Consider the following 15,424-nt stretch of genomic DNA (forward strand, 5'->3'; position numbering starts at 1 on the left):
CAGACGTTGCGGTGAGCCAAGATCAGATCACGCCACTGCAGCCCAGCCTGGATGACAGAGCAACACTCACAAAAAAAAAAAAAAAAAAAAAAAAAGATTCAAAAGCATTAGAAACCAAATAAATGTAATGAAAACAATGAGATTTTCTGCTTAAAAACCAGTAAAGAGTACAAATGGAAGGGGGAATGTGGAGCTCTGCCCCTGTTGGTGGGAGTATAAACTGAACCAATTTTTCTACAGAATAATTTGAAAATTTCTATTAAAAACCCTTAAACTGTTTTATGTTATTTTCCTCCAGAAATTCTATTTCTATGAATTCAATCCAAAAATGCTTCCTCTAATTCATTAAAATATATGTATAAGAAAATTTACTTCTGGGGTAGCAATGATTAAATTAACATATATCGAGCTATTAAAAATGATGATGCCAAGGATAGATTTACTGCCATAGAAATATGTCCAAAATATAGTGACAAAAGATTATATAATGATTCTACTTTTTAAAATGTTTATATGCATAAAAAAGTGTAAAAAGCAACAAACCAGAATGTTTTGAGTGGCAAAATTAAAGACTTTTCTTCATAGTGTGTATTCCAAATTATTACAAAAAGAATGTGATTTTCTTTATGATCAGAAGTATTATTTTTATTTATTTATATTTAAATTTCTTTTCTTTTCCTTATTTTTTTCTCATGTATGTATCACATGTAGTCTAGAGAGCTTGAATCCCTGCCTCTTGAGGTAAATCAGCCCATTTCTGTCTATAAATTTGCCTTTTTTGGACATTTCAAATCAATGGAATTATACAATATGTGGTCTCATATCTGGCTTTTTTACTTAGCTAATGTTTTTGAGGTTGTTCCATGACATATTGTAGCAGGACGAGCCACAGACAAAACTCCTCAGATACTGTGTTAAAGAAGGAAGGGGCTTTATTCAGCTGGGAGCTTTGGCAGACTTGCATCTCAAAAGCCAAGCTCCCCAAGTAAGCAATGCCTGTCCCTTTTAAGGGCTTACAACTCTAAGGCTGTCTGCGTGAGAGGATCAGGATCGATTGAGCAAGCAGGGGATTGTGACTGAGGGCTGCATGCACCAGTAATTGGAATGTAACAGAACAGGACAGGGATTTTCACAATGCTTTTCCATACAATGTCTGAAATCTATAGATAACATAAACAGTTAGGTGAGGGGTTGATTTTTAACTACCAGGCCCAGGGCGCATGCTGGGCTATCTGCCTGTGGATTTCATTTTTGCCTTTTTGTTTTTACTTCTTTCTTTGGAGGCAGAAATTGGGCATAAGACAATATGAGGGGTGGTCTCCTCCCTTAATTCCCCCTTTGAGAACTTCACTCAAAGTGAGAGCTCTCACTTTTATCCTCACAATCCATGTCTTCTTGTAGGACAGATTGATAGTTATTTATATAGTACACTTGTGCTGAAGAATTTTGGTGAACTAAAGTAGTGATGAAGCTTTTTATCATTTGAAGGAGTACAGGTAGCAAACAAGGGAGTAGTAAGCAGGTTCCTATTACTATTATAATTTCTGTTATAAAAGTTTTAAATCCTCCTAGCACTGGGAACCATTTTCTAAACATGGCCCCAGATTAAATACATGCCACACTTGCATGGGCACATGTACCAGTTTTGTCGTGTCTTTAAGTCTTCAACTACTTGCTCTTGTTCATCTATGTATAGACAGCAATTGGTAAGGTTAAACTTCCCACAGACTCCTCCCTCAGCTGCTAGCAAGTAGTTGAGAGCCAATCTATTTTGATAGATAGCATTTCTCATCTTAGTTTCTTGCCGGCCCAGAATAGTCAAGGCTCTGCCGGTTTCACTAGTGATTATTTCTTTTTTTTTCTTTTTCTTTTTTTGAGATGGAGTCGCACTCTGTCACCAAGGCTGGAGTGCAGTGGCACATCCCAGTTCACTGCAACCTGCACCTCCTGGGTTCACGCCATTCTCCTCCCTCAGCCTCCTCAGTAGCTGGGACCACAGGCACCTGCCACAACACCCAGCTAATTTTTTGTATTTTTAATAGAGATGGGGTTTCATCATGTTGGCCACAATAGTCTTGGTCTCCTGACCTCGCGGTCCACTCGCCTCAGCCTCCCAAGGTGCTGGGATTACAGGCGTGAGCCACCACACCTGGCCTCTAAGACAGCTTGTAACCATATGCTTTGGTTGAGCATATAAAGGGTGTCCGGTATCCCCACGAGCTGTCCTGTGACCAAGTAGCAGGGTCATAGTATTGTATGACTTTTTTAGGGGGCCATTTATCATCTTTCTGATTACCTATAGCTTTTTTTGTTTGTTTTTTTGTTTGTTTGTTTGTTTGCAGGAAGCATAGACAGGGAAGCCCAGGAGTTCACCTGTTTTAACGGCAGTAGGAAGAAGGATGGTTTAATAGTGCCAATCACACAACTACCTGTGCACTGGTAGGGTAATTTGGCACAAGCTCTATGGCTGCATATCCAGTATAATCCAGTGGGGGCTGTCCAGTCCTGGTGGGACTCTGGGTGGGTCCACACAGTTTGCAACTTTGGGAATTTACTAAATGGATTCGTTTTAGTATGGCCTAGACCCCAGCAGATGGCTGTTTTTAATTTTATTTTAAAAACTGTAACCATAGGGGGCTCAGATGGGTTATAACACACATCAGGCTGGTCACTTCCTGGGCTAAATACCTTGTACTGGGTGACATTATACAAACAAGTCCCTATTAGAGTTCCTGCACATTTTTAATATCTATAGAACAAAAAGACAGTTTTAACTTTTTGCCCTACCTTAGGACCTCATGTATACAACTGGGAACAGTCCTTAGTTTGAGGAAGGTCAGTTGAAGTCCCTACTGTACAAGTCCAAAACTTAAGGAAAATAAGTCCCATGGTGAGTTTCCTCATGTTTCGGCCATGCATGGACCAGTCAGCTTCCGGGTGTGACTGGAGCAGGGCATCTCATCTTCTTCAGAGTCACTTTGCAGAGATTGTTTGGGCTTGGTCTCACCTCCCAGGTCTCAGGTGCTGTGAGTTTCACGTGGCTGTGGTGGATCCAGACTGGGATTCCTTTTGCTTTTACAGCTGTGGGAGTGGTCAAGATGATGGCCTGGGGTCCTTCTCACGTGGCCACAAGGGGGGCTATGTTCTAATCCTTGATCAACACCCGATCACCTTTGCTGTCCTCTGTAACAAGTCAGCCACAAACACCAGCCCATTGTCCAACCCAATTCATAAGAGCAGTCCAAACCTATGGATGAGATCTCCACATTTGGACATCTCGGTGAAGTCTACTTGGAGATCTTCAAAGGGGGCTGTTCTATAAGCCTGTATGCCAGGCAGGACAGTTGGACCTTGCCTAGCATTGTGCTGCTGGGAGGTGACACACTGCTGTGCCACTGTTTTGGTGAGAGTTGACAGACATGAGATGTAGAAGTACCAGCTTAACAACTTTTCAAGTGACTCTTGGCCTAGGTAGGTGGTCTCATACACAGCCAGTATGACTGCAGCTCCTAGCAGTTGTGGCACAGCTATTCTTCTGTCCGATAACCAGATCCATCCTTCTTCCAATACCCACCCTCCCTCTAGTTGATGAAATACCAGGGTAAATGGGATAGCCAATTGGACTAAAGTACAAGTGCCACTCCAGTTATTCAGCAGTGTCCAGTAAAGGTCCACCACAATACCACCACACATTCGCTCAGGGATGAACAAGGGCTAACTTATTGCTAACCTCTTGAAAATTCTTAAGCTCACTGCATCCCTTCAGGTCTCCAAGGAATGCTATGTTTCCTCCCTGTCTTGACAGACATGAAGTGAAATTAGTGTCAGGAGACGGAAGTGGGATGGCCCTCAGGGGCTGACCCTCAGGGTGTTGAACTTTGGGATATAGCAGAGAGAGAGCTTGGCAAAACTTGTTATTCCAGGCTGTAGAATCCTGGAAAAGAGCTACCATGTAGTCCACGCCTGGTTGACTGGAGGGCCACCTTAGTGGAAAGTGGTCAATCTGGGCTTTTGGTCTGCCATGTGCACAAGCATAACAATTGCTTTTGTTTAACATGCGGACAGAATATTTGACCTATTCCAACCAGGCATTTCCATCTTGGTATCCTGTGTTAATTGTCAAGGTTTGTTTTAAGTCTTTAACTTCTATGATCCTCCAGTAAAATGAATGTATGATTTTAGGATATTACAAAAACTGGTTGGGGCAGTCCATCCTTGCTCTTTAGTGGTCCACAGAACATTGGACCAACTATGGGATAAAAGTTCTACATCGCGGGAGGCAGGGGGCAAGACTTCTGGTTGACACTGGGGTCTTTATTGAAATCTCCTCAAATTAAATGGTCCTAACTTAATAATGCCTAGTCTGAGGAGAATCAAGAGGGACAGAAGTACTTTTCTGAAGTAGAGAGCTGTCTTTGACTTGGCAAGTCCCCACAGGTTATAACAAAGCAAGCATTAAATGCAATAGTTTTAGGTGAAATTGACTTGGTTATGTTAATAACTAGATCAGCAATACAGTGAGGAAAGAAGAAAGAGTAATAGAATAGATGAAAGAGTTAAATTTTTCTTAGCTTTAGTTTTGTAGGGTTTTCCCCGGGAGCTATGGCCCACAACTCTGGAGGGGTTGGCACTTTCTTGACTCAGGTGTGATGAATCCATTCCTTTTTTGCTGTACGAACAGCAGTCTCAGTGCTTGGTAGCACAAGATAGGGTCCTTCCCAGGCTGGCTTGAGTTTTCCTTCTTTCCACCCTTTGATGAGAATGTGATCTTCAGGCTGGTGCTGGTTTACTGGAAATTTTAGGTGTGGTACATGTGCTAAAAGACTTTTAGTTTTGAGGGAAAGGAAAGTGGAAGATAAACCAAGTATATAATTTTTGAGAAATTGACCTTTTGTTTTAAATGTGGGGACATCAGCAGTGGACTTTATAGTCCTTGGTGCCTTCTTACTGAGAAATTTCCTTTAGCACTTATTTTTATTAGTTTTTAGACCAAAGAAAGCCAGACACCGTTTTATGTTTGACAAGGCTTTCTGTATGATTTTTATACCAGATAAGCTAAATTTCATCTTTATATTAGTGTGTTATTAATGAAAAACATAGTTTTAATAAAACTTTGTAGACATATTTATTCAATTTTTAATGTCTGACTATAAGGTAAGATTTTTATAGACTCTTTTTAACCTTTTATAATTTTTGTTAAAGAGTAGGTTAGCGCTTTAAGAAAAACCCGTTGTGTTTTTACTTTAAGGTCCAGTTCACAGAAAAACTGGATGATGCCCCTTTAACTTTAGCTAATATGTTTACACCAGAATTTGCTTTACAACTAATGTTTTAAGACTTGCTTAAACCTTGAAAACAAACAATTTTTTTTAACCTTTTAATGTAGGTAAAAATCCACATTCTTATGCCTCCGTATAATCTTTTTACCAGAAGTATATTTTACTTTCCTTACACATCTTGCACATAAACTGTTTTTTCAATAGTTTTACATTCAGGAGGCCTAATTACTTTTACATTATACAACATTTCTTGCATACATTTTTTTCATGACTTTTGCAGACAATTCTTCGACATGTCTCAACTTTCTGACTTATTACAAACATTTCTTTCTTTAAATAACCAGTTAACTTATTTCAGGATAAGAATTTACCATACAGCATTCTTTTACATAAATTCTGCCCCCATTTTTTCCTTTTTTTTTTCAAAGATGATAATCACTCTTTTCCAAAGCAAACTACTTTCGTGTCTGTGGACTAGACTGTCTAAGGCCACAAGATTAGAAGTTTACTCTAATACATGTTACACTGTTAACTTTTAGCAAACTTTACTTTTGTTGAAAATCTTGTAAGTTTGGGATTTCAATTATCCTTTGCTATTAATAAGACCTTGTTTAGTCCAAATTAACTTAGAATTGGTATAAATGGCTTATTTTTTTTTCCCCTTCTATTACCTGGAAGGAACCATCTATCCTCCTGTCCTGAAGGGAGTTCCTCCTAGGTCTGGTTGGACCTTTGTATGGTAATTAAGATTTAGATCTCTGTTAGGAAACTTGTTAGGAAACTTGTTGGGTTAAGGGAATTTTCAGTGATTAATGTTAAATTATCTTTTTTTTTTTTTTTTTTTTTTTTAATAGAATAGCCCTATACTTTAAGATTTTTTTTTTTTTTTTTTTTTGAGACGGAGTCTTACTCTGTCGCCCAGGCTGGAGTGCAGCATCGCAATCTTGGCTCACTGCAAGCTCCGCCTCTCGGGTTCATGCCATTCTCCTGCCTCAGCCTCCCAAGTAGCTGGGACTATAGGCGCTCGCCACTACGCCTGGCTAATTTTTTGTATTCTTTAGTAGAGATGGGGTTTCACTGTGTTAGCCAGAACGGTCTCGATCTCCTGACCTCGTGATCCACCCGCCTCAGCCTCCTAAAGTGCTGGGATTACAGGCGTGAGCCACTGCGCCCGGCCTACTTTAAGATTTTTAAGTTAGTAAGCTACCTTTTTGCCTTTTTTTTTTTTTAACTTAGGTTTCTTCTGAACTGGTGAGGTGTGCTCACAAGGAGGTTTCCTCTAAAACTTATTTTTCTACTTTCTTCTGTTAGCAAAGCAGTTGCTGCTACACATCGAATGCATTTGGGCCATCCGTGGGTTACTGGGTTAAGGATTTTTTGATAGGAAGGCTACGGGTTATCAGTGGCCTCAGTGCTTTCAGGGTAAGCCCTCGTTTACACTGACAACAAAGTGGTATTGGAGTGCTATAGGGTTATGGAGAATACCTTTAATTATCAATTATAGGTTTTAAATTTACCTTGTCTTTTAAAGGAATAGGGTACACTTTTTTTTTTCTTAACTACTTGTTTATCTCTCTTTTTCTCTCTCTTACTCCCTTTGACTTTCTGTCTCTCTGACTTTCCTTTTGCCTCTGTCTCTTCCTCTCTCTCTTTCTCTCTCTCCCTCTCCTTGACTCCCTCTTTGTCTCTCTGTCTCTTCCTCTCTTTCTTTGCCTCTTTTCCTGTCTATTTCTTTCCTCTCTCTCTCTGCTGGTCTTTCCTTGCCTCTTCCAGCTGCTTATGCTGCTGATCTCTCAATCACTGTGGGGGCATCTAAAAGCAGCTGTAACCAAGTGTCTATGTATGGGAACTGGTCTGGCTTCCTGGCTTACAGGTTACCTTGTGCTATACCTTTGAAACAAGGGACCTGTCCAGGCTTCCTTCTGATGGCCAACCCACGTCTAATGCTGGCCAGTCTATTTCTCACAAAGTTCTAAATTTTCCTGGTGTCATAGTAACACCGTAATTTCCCTTAAATCCTTTCTTGAAATTTTTCAACATAGTTCCTAGTGGGGTGGGCTTACTTTGTGCCTGACCCTTGTTTCCTTGAAACAAAACACCATGCTCACACCACAGGCACACCACAAAACAAAGAAAGGGTAAAAAGGGCATACACATACTTTTACAGTTTACACCAAACCAGACTCAAAACCAAAATCAGAGTATCAAAAAATCCAAGCTAGGTCAAAACCAAAACCAAAGTAACAAGCAATTCAAGTCAAGTCAAAAACAAAAACCAAAGTGCCAGTATAGGCATGCTGTGGGTGATCAGGCCACGCTTCCACTCAAAAGGAGTGGGCAAGTTCCAAAGACCAGTTTTGCCAAGTTTCAGATATCTGGACTCCAAGTGCTGGTTCCTTCCCAATATTCAGCCACTGCATTGATCCTCCACAGGGGCCTGCCACAAGCTGCTCTGGTGAGGCGTCCCTCTGAGGCAATTGCCTACATGGCAGCACTCTTTGGATCCAAAGAGCTGGTCAGAATCCCCTGCAGGGATGCTCCCCAGGGCAGGCCTAAGTCACCTAAGGGGCTGCTTCAACCATCTGCCAATCACCTCACTTCCCGGTCAGGGAACCAAGAAATGTAGCAGGACGAGCTGCAGACAACCTGCAGACACTGGGTTAAAGAAGGAAGGAGCTTTATTCAGCTAGGAGCTTCAGCAGACTTGCATCTCAAAAGCCAAGTTCCTTGAGTGAGCAATTATTGTCCCTTTTAAGGGCTGACAACTCTAAGGGGGTCCATGTGGGAGGGTTGTCATCGATTGATCAAGCAGGGGGTACGTGACTGGGGGCTGCATGCATCGGCAATTGGAATGAAACAGAACAGGACAGGGATTTTCACAATGCTTTTCCATACAATGTCTGGAATCTATAGATAACAAAAGCAGTTAGGTGAGAGGTTGATTTTTAACTACCAGGCCCAGGGTGTGTGCAGGCTATCTGCCTGTGGAGTTCATTTCTGCCTTTTAGCTTTTACTTCTTCTTTCTTTGGAAGCAGAAATTGGACGTAAGACAATATGAGAGGTGGTCTCCTCCCTTAATATAACATGTTTTGATAGTTTGTTCCTTTCATTACAGAGTAGAAGTCCATTGATGGATATAGCACATTTTGTCAGCAGAGAGCCTTTCAAACTTGGATTCCAACTTCCTGCAGTCTAAATGAAACCCTCTGAACACAGGACTTATAGGCAAAGCTGCTGTGCATGTCAAAATAACTACTTATCAGAATGAGCTTTGTCATCAGGAGCTTGAACTGCTGCAGACATTTTTATCATTTTGCAACACCTTTTTTACAAGCAACCTTTGTGCTACTACACGTTAGGACTTTTGAAGCATCTGATACATCCATCTAATAAGTATGAGCGTGTGTCTGAGTGGACAAGTAAAACCATCTATGCTACACTGCATAATTTTTCCTCCCCTAGACTGGACCAGGGAATCTCTCAGTTTTCTAGAGTATCCTGTCTCCATTGACAAAGCGGAACAGTATTAAAGACCCTGCTGTCTTTGTTATGCAGATTCAGAGGGGAGGCCCAACAGCAAGGGTGGAAAGGAAACAGAGAGGGGAGCTTGTGGAACAGCTCCCACCTGTTGAGGATGTTGTGGATGGGGAAGTGCTGATGGTGTCCTGAGGCAGCCTAGCACCTCCATTGGGCCCAGAAGGTCTTGACTTTGGACCCTTGCCCATGTTCCAGAAGTGTTTAAAAGATGGAGTTTTTTGTTGTTATTGTTGTTGTTGTTGTTATTTTCCTAAATACTAATTACTTGGTAGTCATTAATCTTTCTTTGGGAGAGGGATGGGGCTTTAAAACTGAAGAACATAATTTTCATGAAAATATCAAAAATGGAAAAAAGTTACTTTGTAAACAATTTGCTATACAAAGCAAATGGCAGCTGTTGAGGATCTCAGTAAAATGTTAAATGCATTTGCTGCTTTTAGAAGAAAAGTGACAGACCTGAGTGAATCAGCACGTCTTAAAAAAAAATCTAATAAAACTACCTTTTAATAATCCTGAGGTTTGTTTTTGAAATAATAGATACAATTATTTACTCTAAGCATCTGGTTATGATTTTAAATCAGTAATGCATACTGTCTCCACCTTTTTTTTTTTTTTTTTATGGAAACAGAGGTTTCATCCAGAAAACCCTAAAACAGTGATTTTTTTTTTTTTTTTTTTTTTAAGACAAGGTCTCACTCTGTCACCCAGGCTGGAGTGGAGTGGTGGATCTCAGTTCACTGCAGCCTTAACCTCCCACCTCAGCCTCGCGAGTAGCTGGGACCACAGGCACCACTGTGCCCAGCTAATTTATTGTATTTTTTGTACAGATGGGGTTTTGCCATGTTGCCCTGGGTGGTCTCAAACTTTTAGTCTCAAGCAGTTCACCCACTTCGGCCTCCCAAAATGCTGTGACTACAGGCATGAGCCACAGTGACTTTTTAACACCCTTTAAAAACTTTTTTAAAGCATCTCTTCTTAATTCCTTTAACTGGAGGTATCTGTTCTCTCATTCTCCTCATCTTTGGTGTTCCCTCAGAGTTCACTGCTGACTGGATGTACAACATACATTTCAAAGTCAAGGCTGGGTGCGGTGGATCATGCCTATAATTCCAGGGCTTTGGGAGTCCAGGGCAGGCAGATCGCTGGAGTTCTGGCACAGGTTTGCAAGTGCATAATCTGGGGAAAAAAACAAGAACAATTTTGGCCTGGAGTAGGGCATGTGCGCCACCTTTCTAACCTACTGAACGAAACCCTGATCCTTTCCTATTTCTCCCAGTGTGGCACTGTTACAAGGTTCAGACTATCCAGAAAGAAACGGACTGGAAAGAGCAAAGGCTATGCAAGTGTGAGGTGTGAGTCTGAGGATATTGCCAAGATAGTTGCTAAAACGATGAACAACTACTTGTTTGGTGAAAGATTCTCGGAGTGTCATTTCATGCCACCTGAAAAAGTCAGAAAGAACTCTTTAAAGACTGGGATATTCCATTTAAGCAGCCATCATATCCATCAGTGAAACGTATAATCAGAATCGGCACTTACACAAAAGCTAATGATGGAGGGGCAATTTAAAAAGAAAGAAAGGGCCGGGCGCGGTGGCTCAAGCCTGTAATCCCAGCACCTTGGGAGGCCGAGACGGGCGGATCACGAGGTCAAGAGATCGAGACTATCCTGGCTAACACGGTGAAACCCCGTCTCTACTAAAAAATACAAAAAAAAAAACTAGCCGGGTGAGGTGGCGGGAGCCTGTAGTCCCACCTGCTCGGGAGGCTGAGGCGGGAGAATGGCATAAACCCGGGAGGCGGAGCTTGCAGTGAGCTGAGATCCGGCCACTGCACTCTAGCCTGGGCGACAGAGGGAGGCTCTGTCTCAAAAAATAAAAATAAAAAAATAAAAATAAAAAGAAAGAAAGATTGCTTTGGAAGAAATTAGTTTAAAAAGGAATTGATTATGATTTTCCTTCTTTGATTTTACAGAAAATGGAAAGTATTTCAAAAACGAATCATCAGATATCTACAAAAGGCCAGGTTTTATGTAAGAAGAAGAAGAAGTTTTAGGCACTCCTGACTCTCCTGAGAAGACTGCAGATACCCAGGGCCCCACACCAGTTTGCACATGAACATTTTTGGAGAGAGGAAAATCTGAAGCATCTGAAATGAATGGTGATGATGAAGATAATGAAATAGTTTTCAAACAGTCCATATCCTGTGTAAAAGAAAAAATACAAGAGACTCAAACACCTACACATTCACAGAAAAAAAGAAGAAAAACAATCACTGATTTTCAGTGTATTGTATATGATTTCTTCTGAAAAGTATAATATTTTTATGACAAAAATACAAAAAATTAGCTGGGTGTGGTGGCTCATGACTCTAGTCCCAGCTACTCAGGAGTCTAAAGTGGGAGGATCACCTGAGCCCAGGAAGTTGAGCCTGCAGTGAGCCGTGATCACGCCACTGCACTCCAGCCAAGTCAAGTCATTACATTTATCTTAGCCTATTCTGGCTGGCGTAAGAGGGATTTGTATTAAGAATACAATAGGCAATCTCACAGACATCAAAGTACAGAACTCAACATATGACCACACCATGGAAGGACTGGGCTGGGAGATTATTTTTCTCTCCTGCATGCCTTTCTCTGGACTTCTGCTCCATGCTTGTGCTTTGCTCTGCAGATGGACATTCAGCATGTACACCAGGCTCCTCCAGCCTCTGAGGCTTTGGCTTACCCTGGCAGTAGCCCTGGTCCCAGTGTTACTGGACCTTTCCATACAGATGCTCATCTGCAAAAAAATGTATCCAGCACCCTCTGTGTCATTTCCAATGAGAGGATAGAGAATCTGATCTGCCTAGCAGTGAGGGTGGGAGTTCCATAGTTTTCCCTGGATGTGTAGTCCTGCCCTTTCCAGAGACTCAAGGAGGGGCCAGATATCCAAAAAGAGGGCATGGGTGGGGAATCAGTAATGCAGTCTATTTCAACAGGAAAGTATAAAGTAGAGGCGGTGGCTCATGCCTGTAATCCCAGCACTTTAGGAGGCCAAGAAAGGCAAATTACTTGAGCTCAGGAGTTTGAGACCAGACTGAGCAACATGGCAAAACCCCATCTCTACTAAAAATACAAAAACTTAGCTGGGTATGGTGACATATGCCTGTAGTCCCAGCTACTTAGGAGGCTGAGGTGGGAGACTTGCTTGAGCCCAGGAAGTCAAGGCTACCATGAGCCAAGATCATGATGCCACTGCACTCCAGCCTGAGTGACGAAGCGAGACCCTGTCTCAAAACAAAACAAAAAAAGTGTAAAGTGGAAGCATCTGTATGCATGATTGAAGTCATGCTTTCCACATTTTTTTCCACCTTGCCCTTTTTCTCTCTACAACACTGTATCTGAAGCTTTTCCCTATGTTATCGAGTACTCACAAGCATTATTTGAATGATTGCATCAGATCCATTATCTGGATTCATTGTCATTATCCATCTGCAGTTGCTGGAGTTACTGCCCTTTCTGCCACACTCAGTCACCCTTCTGACCTTGCTCTTGTCCTGTTATCTACTAATATATATACTGGTCACTTAGGACTTAAAGTTAAGAATAAATAGTTAACATAGTTCCTAACACTTCAAAGAGAATGTAGCTTCCTAAAAATAGAATGACTTGGTGGTTATGATAATTTTAAAGTAAAATAGACAAATTGATATTGAAATTAATGTTTTGCTTTCTTCTTATATCTATTTTTCACTTCTCTGTCATTTTGATGGATAAATTTTCATTTGAAATTATTTTTATTTCAAAATAGAAATAGCATATGACATGAGAAGGGGAACTCTGAAAGGTTCAACTTTCTAGTCATTAGTTTCCTTAGATTGTCACAAAAGCTACTGATAGTCAATCATGATTGGCCTATATTGAAAGTGAGTTAACATTATGTACAACTTAAGCACTATACTTTCTATCAGATATAGAAAAATAGGTGGTGTGTTTGGAAAAGTATTGGGCTAGGAGTCAGGAAGCTTGACTAACCCTGCTTCTTCAGTTGAGCACCTCTAGGCAATAATTCAACAGCTATTTCCTAAATACCTACCGAGTTTCAGGCTTTGTAGTTGGGCTGGGAATATAGACATAGATATTGCATTCATGATTCTCCAAGTGTCCCCTCCTCACCCCGGCTCACAGTGAGCTTTCTTATGTATTGTGTAAATCTGTCTCCTAACAGGCCCCTACTCTGTCTCCAATCTGCTTCCCAGGGCAGTTATGAGGATCAAATGAGGGAGAATATGTGTGAAAGCAAATTGTAAATGATTTTAAAATGCAATAAATATATAACCCATGGAAAATTATTTAAAGATCCTTAGAATTTTAAATAAACAGTACATTAACCTGAGTTATCTATGGTTTTTATTTTAAATAGATATGAAAGTTTTACAATGAATCACTGATATGGTAGAAAATCTTGGTTTGATTATTCTCCAAGAAAATGATACAGTGGTTTGTGTGATGAATTTTCTAAAATTGCCAGCCAATAAAACCCAAAACCTCTTTTGAGTTGAGTGACTGGATCAGTTAAAGGAACATTGACTGTGTAATGAAGAAATGTTTTCTGTGTTCACTAACAGCTTGCCGTTGTTTGATTCCAGCTGCAGCATATCATGAGTGATGAGATCTGTGTACAGGTGACTGACCTTTACCTGGCAGAAAACAATAATGGGGCCCCCGGAGGCCAGCCGAACACACAGAACTCAAGAAGCCTCCTGGAGTCAACACATCAGCGGAAAGCCGAGCAGCTAATGTCAGATGAGAAATGCTTTAAGGTGAGAGTTGCTCATGTAGTCAAAGACCTTGCTGGTGACAGTGTAAGTTGTTAGGATTCTCTGAATCAGAAGTTAAAGCCAGGATACTTTGACCTGTGATTCTACTCCTGGAACTTTTTAGAGTTCCTAATGAGTTCAGCAGAAAAACACAAGTGGAAGTAACTTCCTGGACAATCTACTTTCTTTCTTGCCTTAAAAACAAGCAAAAACCTAATTATATATGATTTTTACAATTTTGTATTCTCTTTCTCTGAACATTTTTCATAGTGTGCTTTGTAAATATTATTGTTAGAAAAATGTTGGTATGTGAAACTCATGGTCATGGTGATTATAGAAAAGAAAACATAGGCCTGGCACACGTGGCTCATACTTGTAATCCCAGCACTCTGGGAGGCCGAGGTGGTCAGATTGCTTGAGACCAGCTTGGGCAGCATGGCAAAACCCCATCTTTGCAAAAAATACAAGAATACAAAAATTAGCCAGGGGTGGTGGCATGTGCCTGTAGTCCCAGCTACTCAGGAGACGGAGGTAGGAGGATCGCTTAAGCCTGGGGGGTCAAGGCTGCACGTCACTGCACTCCAGCCTGGGTGACAGAGCAAGACCCTATCTCAAAAAAAAAAAAAAAGAAAAAATATGCAGATAACCAAAAAAATCACTTTAGAATTCTGTCCTGAAATTACCATTGATGACATTTCTAGACTTTTCTGTGCTAGAGTATATATTTTGAAAGAGTTTATGCTGGACAAATGGTCTTTCGCTTTTTTTGTGGGGGGGCAGGGTCATGCTCTGTTGCACAGGCTGGAGTGCAATGGTGTGATCTTGGCTTACTGCAACCTCTGCCTCCTGGGTTCATGCAATCATCGTGCCTCAGCCACCCTAGTAGCTGGAATTACAGGCACGTGCCACCACACTGGCTAATTTTTGTATTTTTAGTAGAGATGTGTGTCAGATCCCAGTGTCCAGATCCAGCCCATGCTGAAGTCTGAGGGAAGTGGGTGGGTGAGCAGAAAGAACCCTTCGGAGGGCTGTAGGCAGGTGAAAGATAGTTTTATTCAGTGGCAGCTCTCATTAACAGCTTCCTTACACTAGCTCTCTTATTAGCAGCTTATTCTTAAACTGTTCACCCTGTCTCGGCTGCTTGAGCCAGCTGCCCCCAAACACAGCTGCATAGCCGGCTCTCCCTCGCCTTCAGGGTCAGCAGCTTAACTCCTTCTGTCTCTGGGCATGAGCAAAGCCAGTTGTGCCCTGGCTTCCTCCCATCTGTCTGCCAGATGGATGGCTTTTGGCTCTCTCTTTCTCTGGGTACCAGTGCGCTCGTCATGTCAAGCCATGTTGAGCCCAGCTGAGCCAAGCCCCCAAGAGCCATGTCTCTTACGCACAACATCAACAGGGCAGTTATACCTTTTACAGACCACAGTGGTATAAAGCCAAGTATGAACTTACACAAATAGGTTATATTACAAGTGGAGCTGTGTGCTTGCATGCCAAACTCGAGCCATGCAGGCCTGGCTATCCGCTTCGGCCTATTCCTTGACCAAAGCACATCCATGTACCTTACAATGTGGTTTTGCTATGTTGGCCAGGCTGGTGTCCAACTCCTGGACTCAAGTGATCTGTCTGCCTGAGCCTCCAAGTGCTGGGATTACAGGTGTGAGCCACTGCATCTGACCTGAAACGGCGTATTTTTGCTCAGTTAGCAACACTTCTGGGTCTTTAACGTCTTTTCTATGGCTATTTGATATTCACTTTATAGAGAAATAAAGCCTGTATTGTTGGACATTTAGGTTGTTCCCAATTTTTCAGCA

General features: G+C 41.5%; 1 pseudogene; it reads left to right on the forward strand.

Moving 5' to 3' along the window:
- Positions 1–13,673, forward strand: part of LOC105551281 — a 23,855-nt pseudogene extending 10,182 nt beyond the window's left edge.
- Positions 13,674–15,424: the final 1,751 nt, after the last annotated feature.

This window comes from Mandrillus leucophaeus, unplaced genomic scaffold, assembly GCF_000951045.1.
Source record: "Mandrillus leucophaeus isolate KB7577 unplaced genomic scaffold, Mleu.le_1.0 Scaffold514, whole genome shotgun sequence".
Lineage (NCBI taxonomy): Eukaryota > Metazoa > Chordata > Mammalia > Primates > Cercopithecidae > Mandrillus > Mandrillus leucophaeus.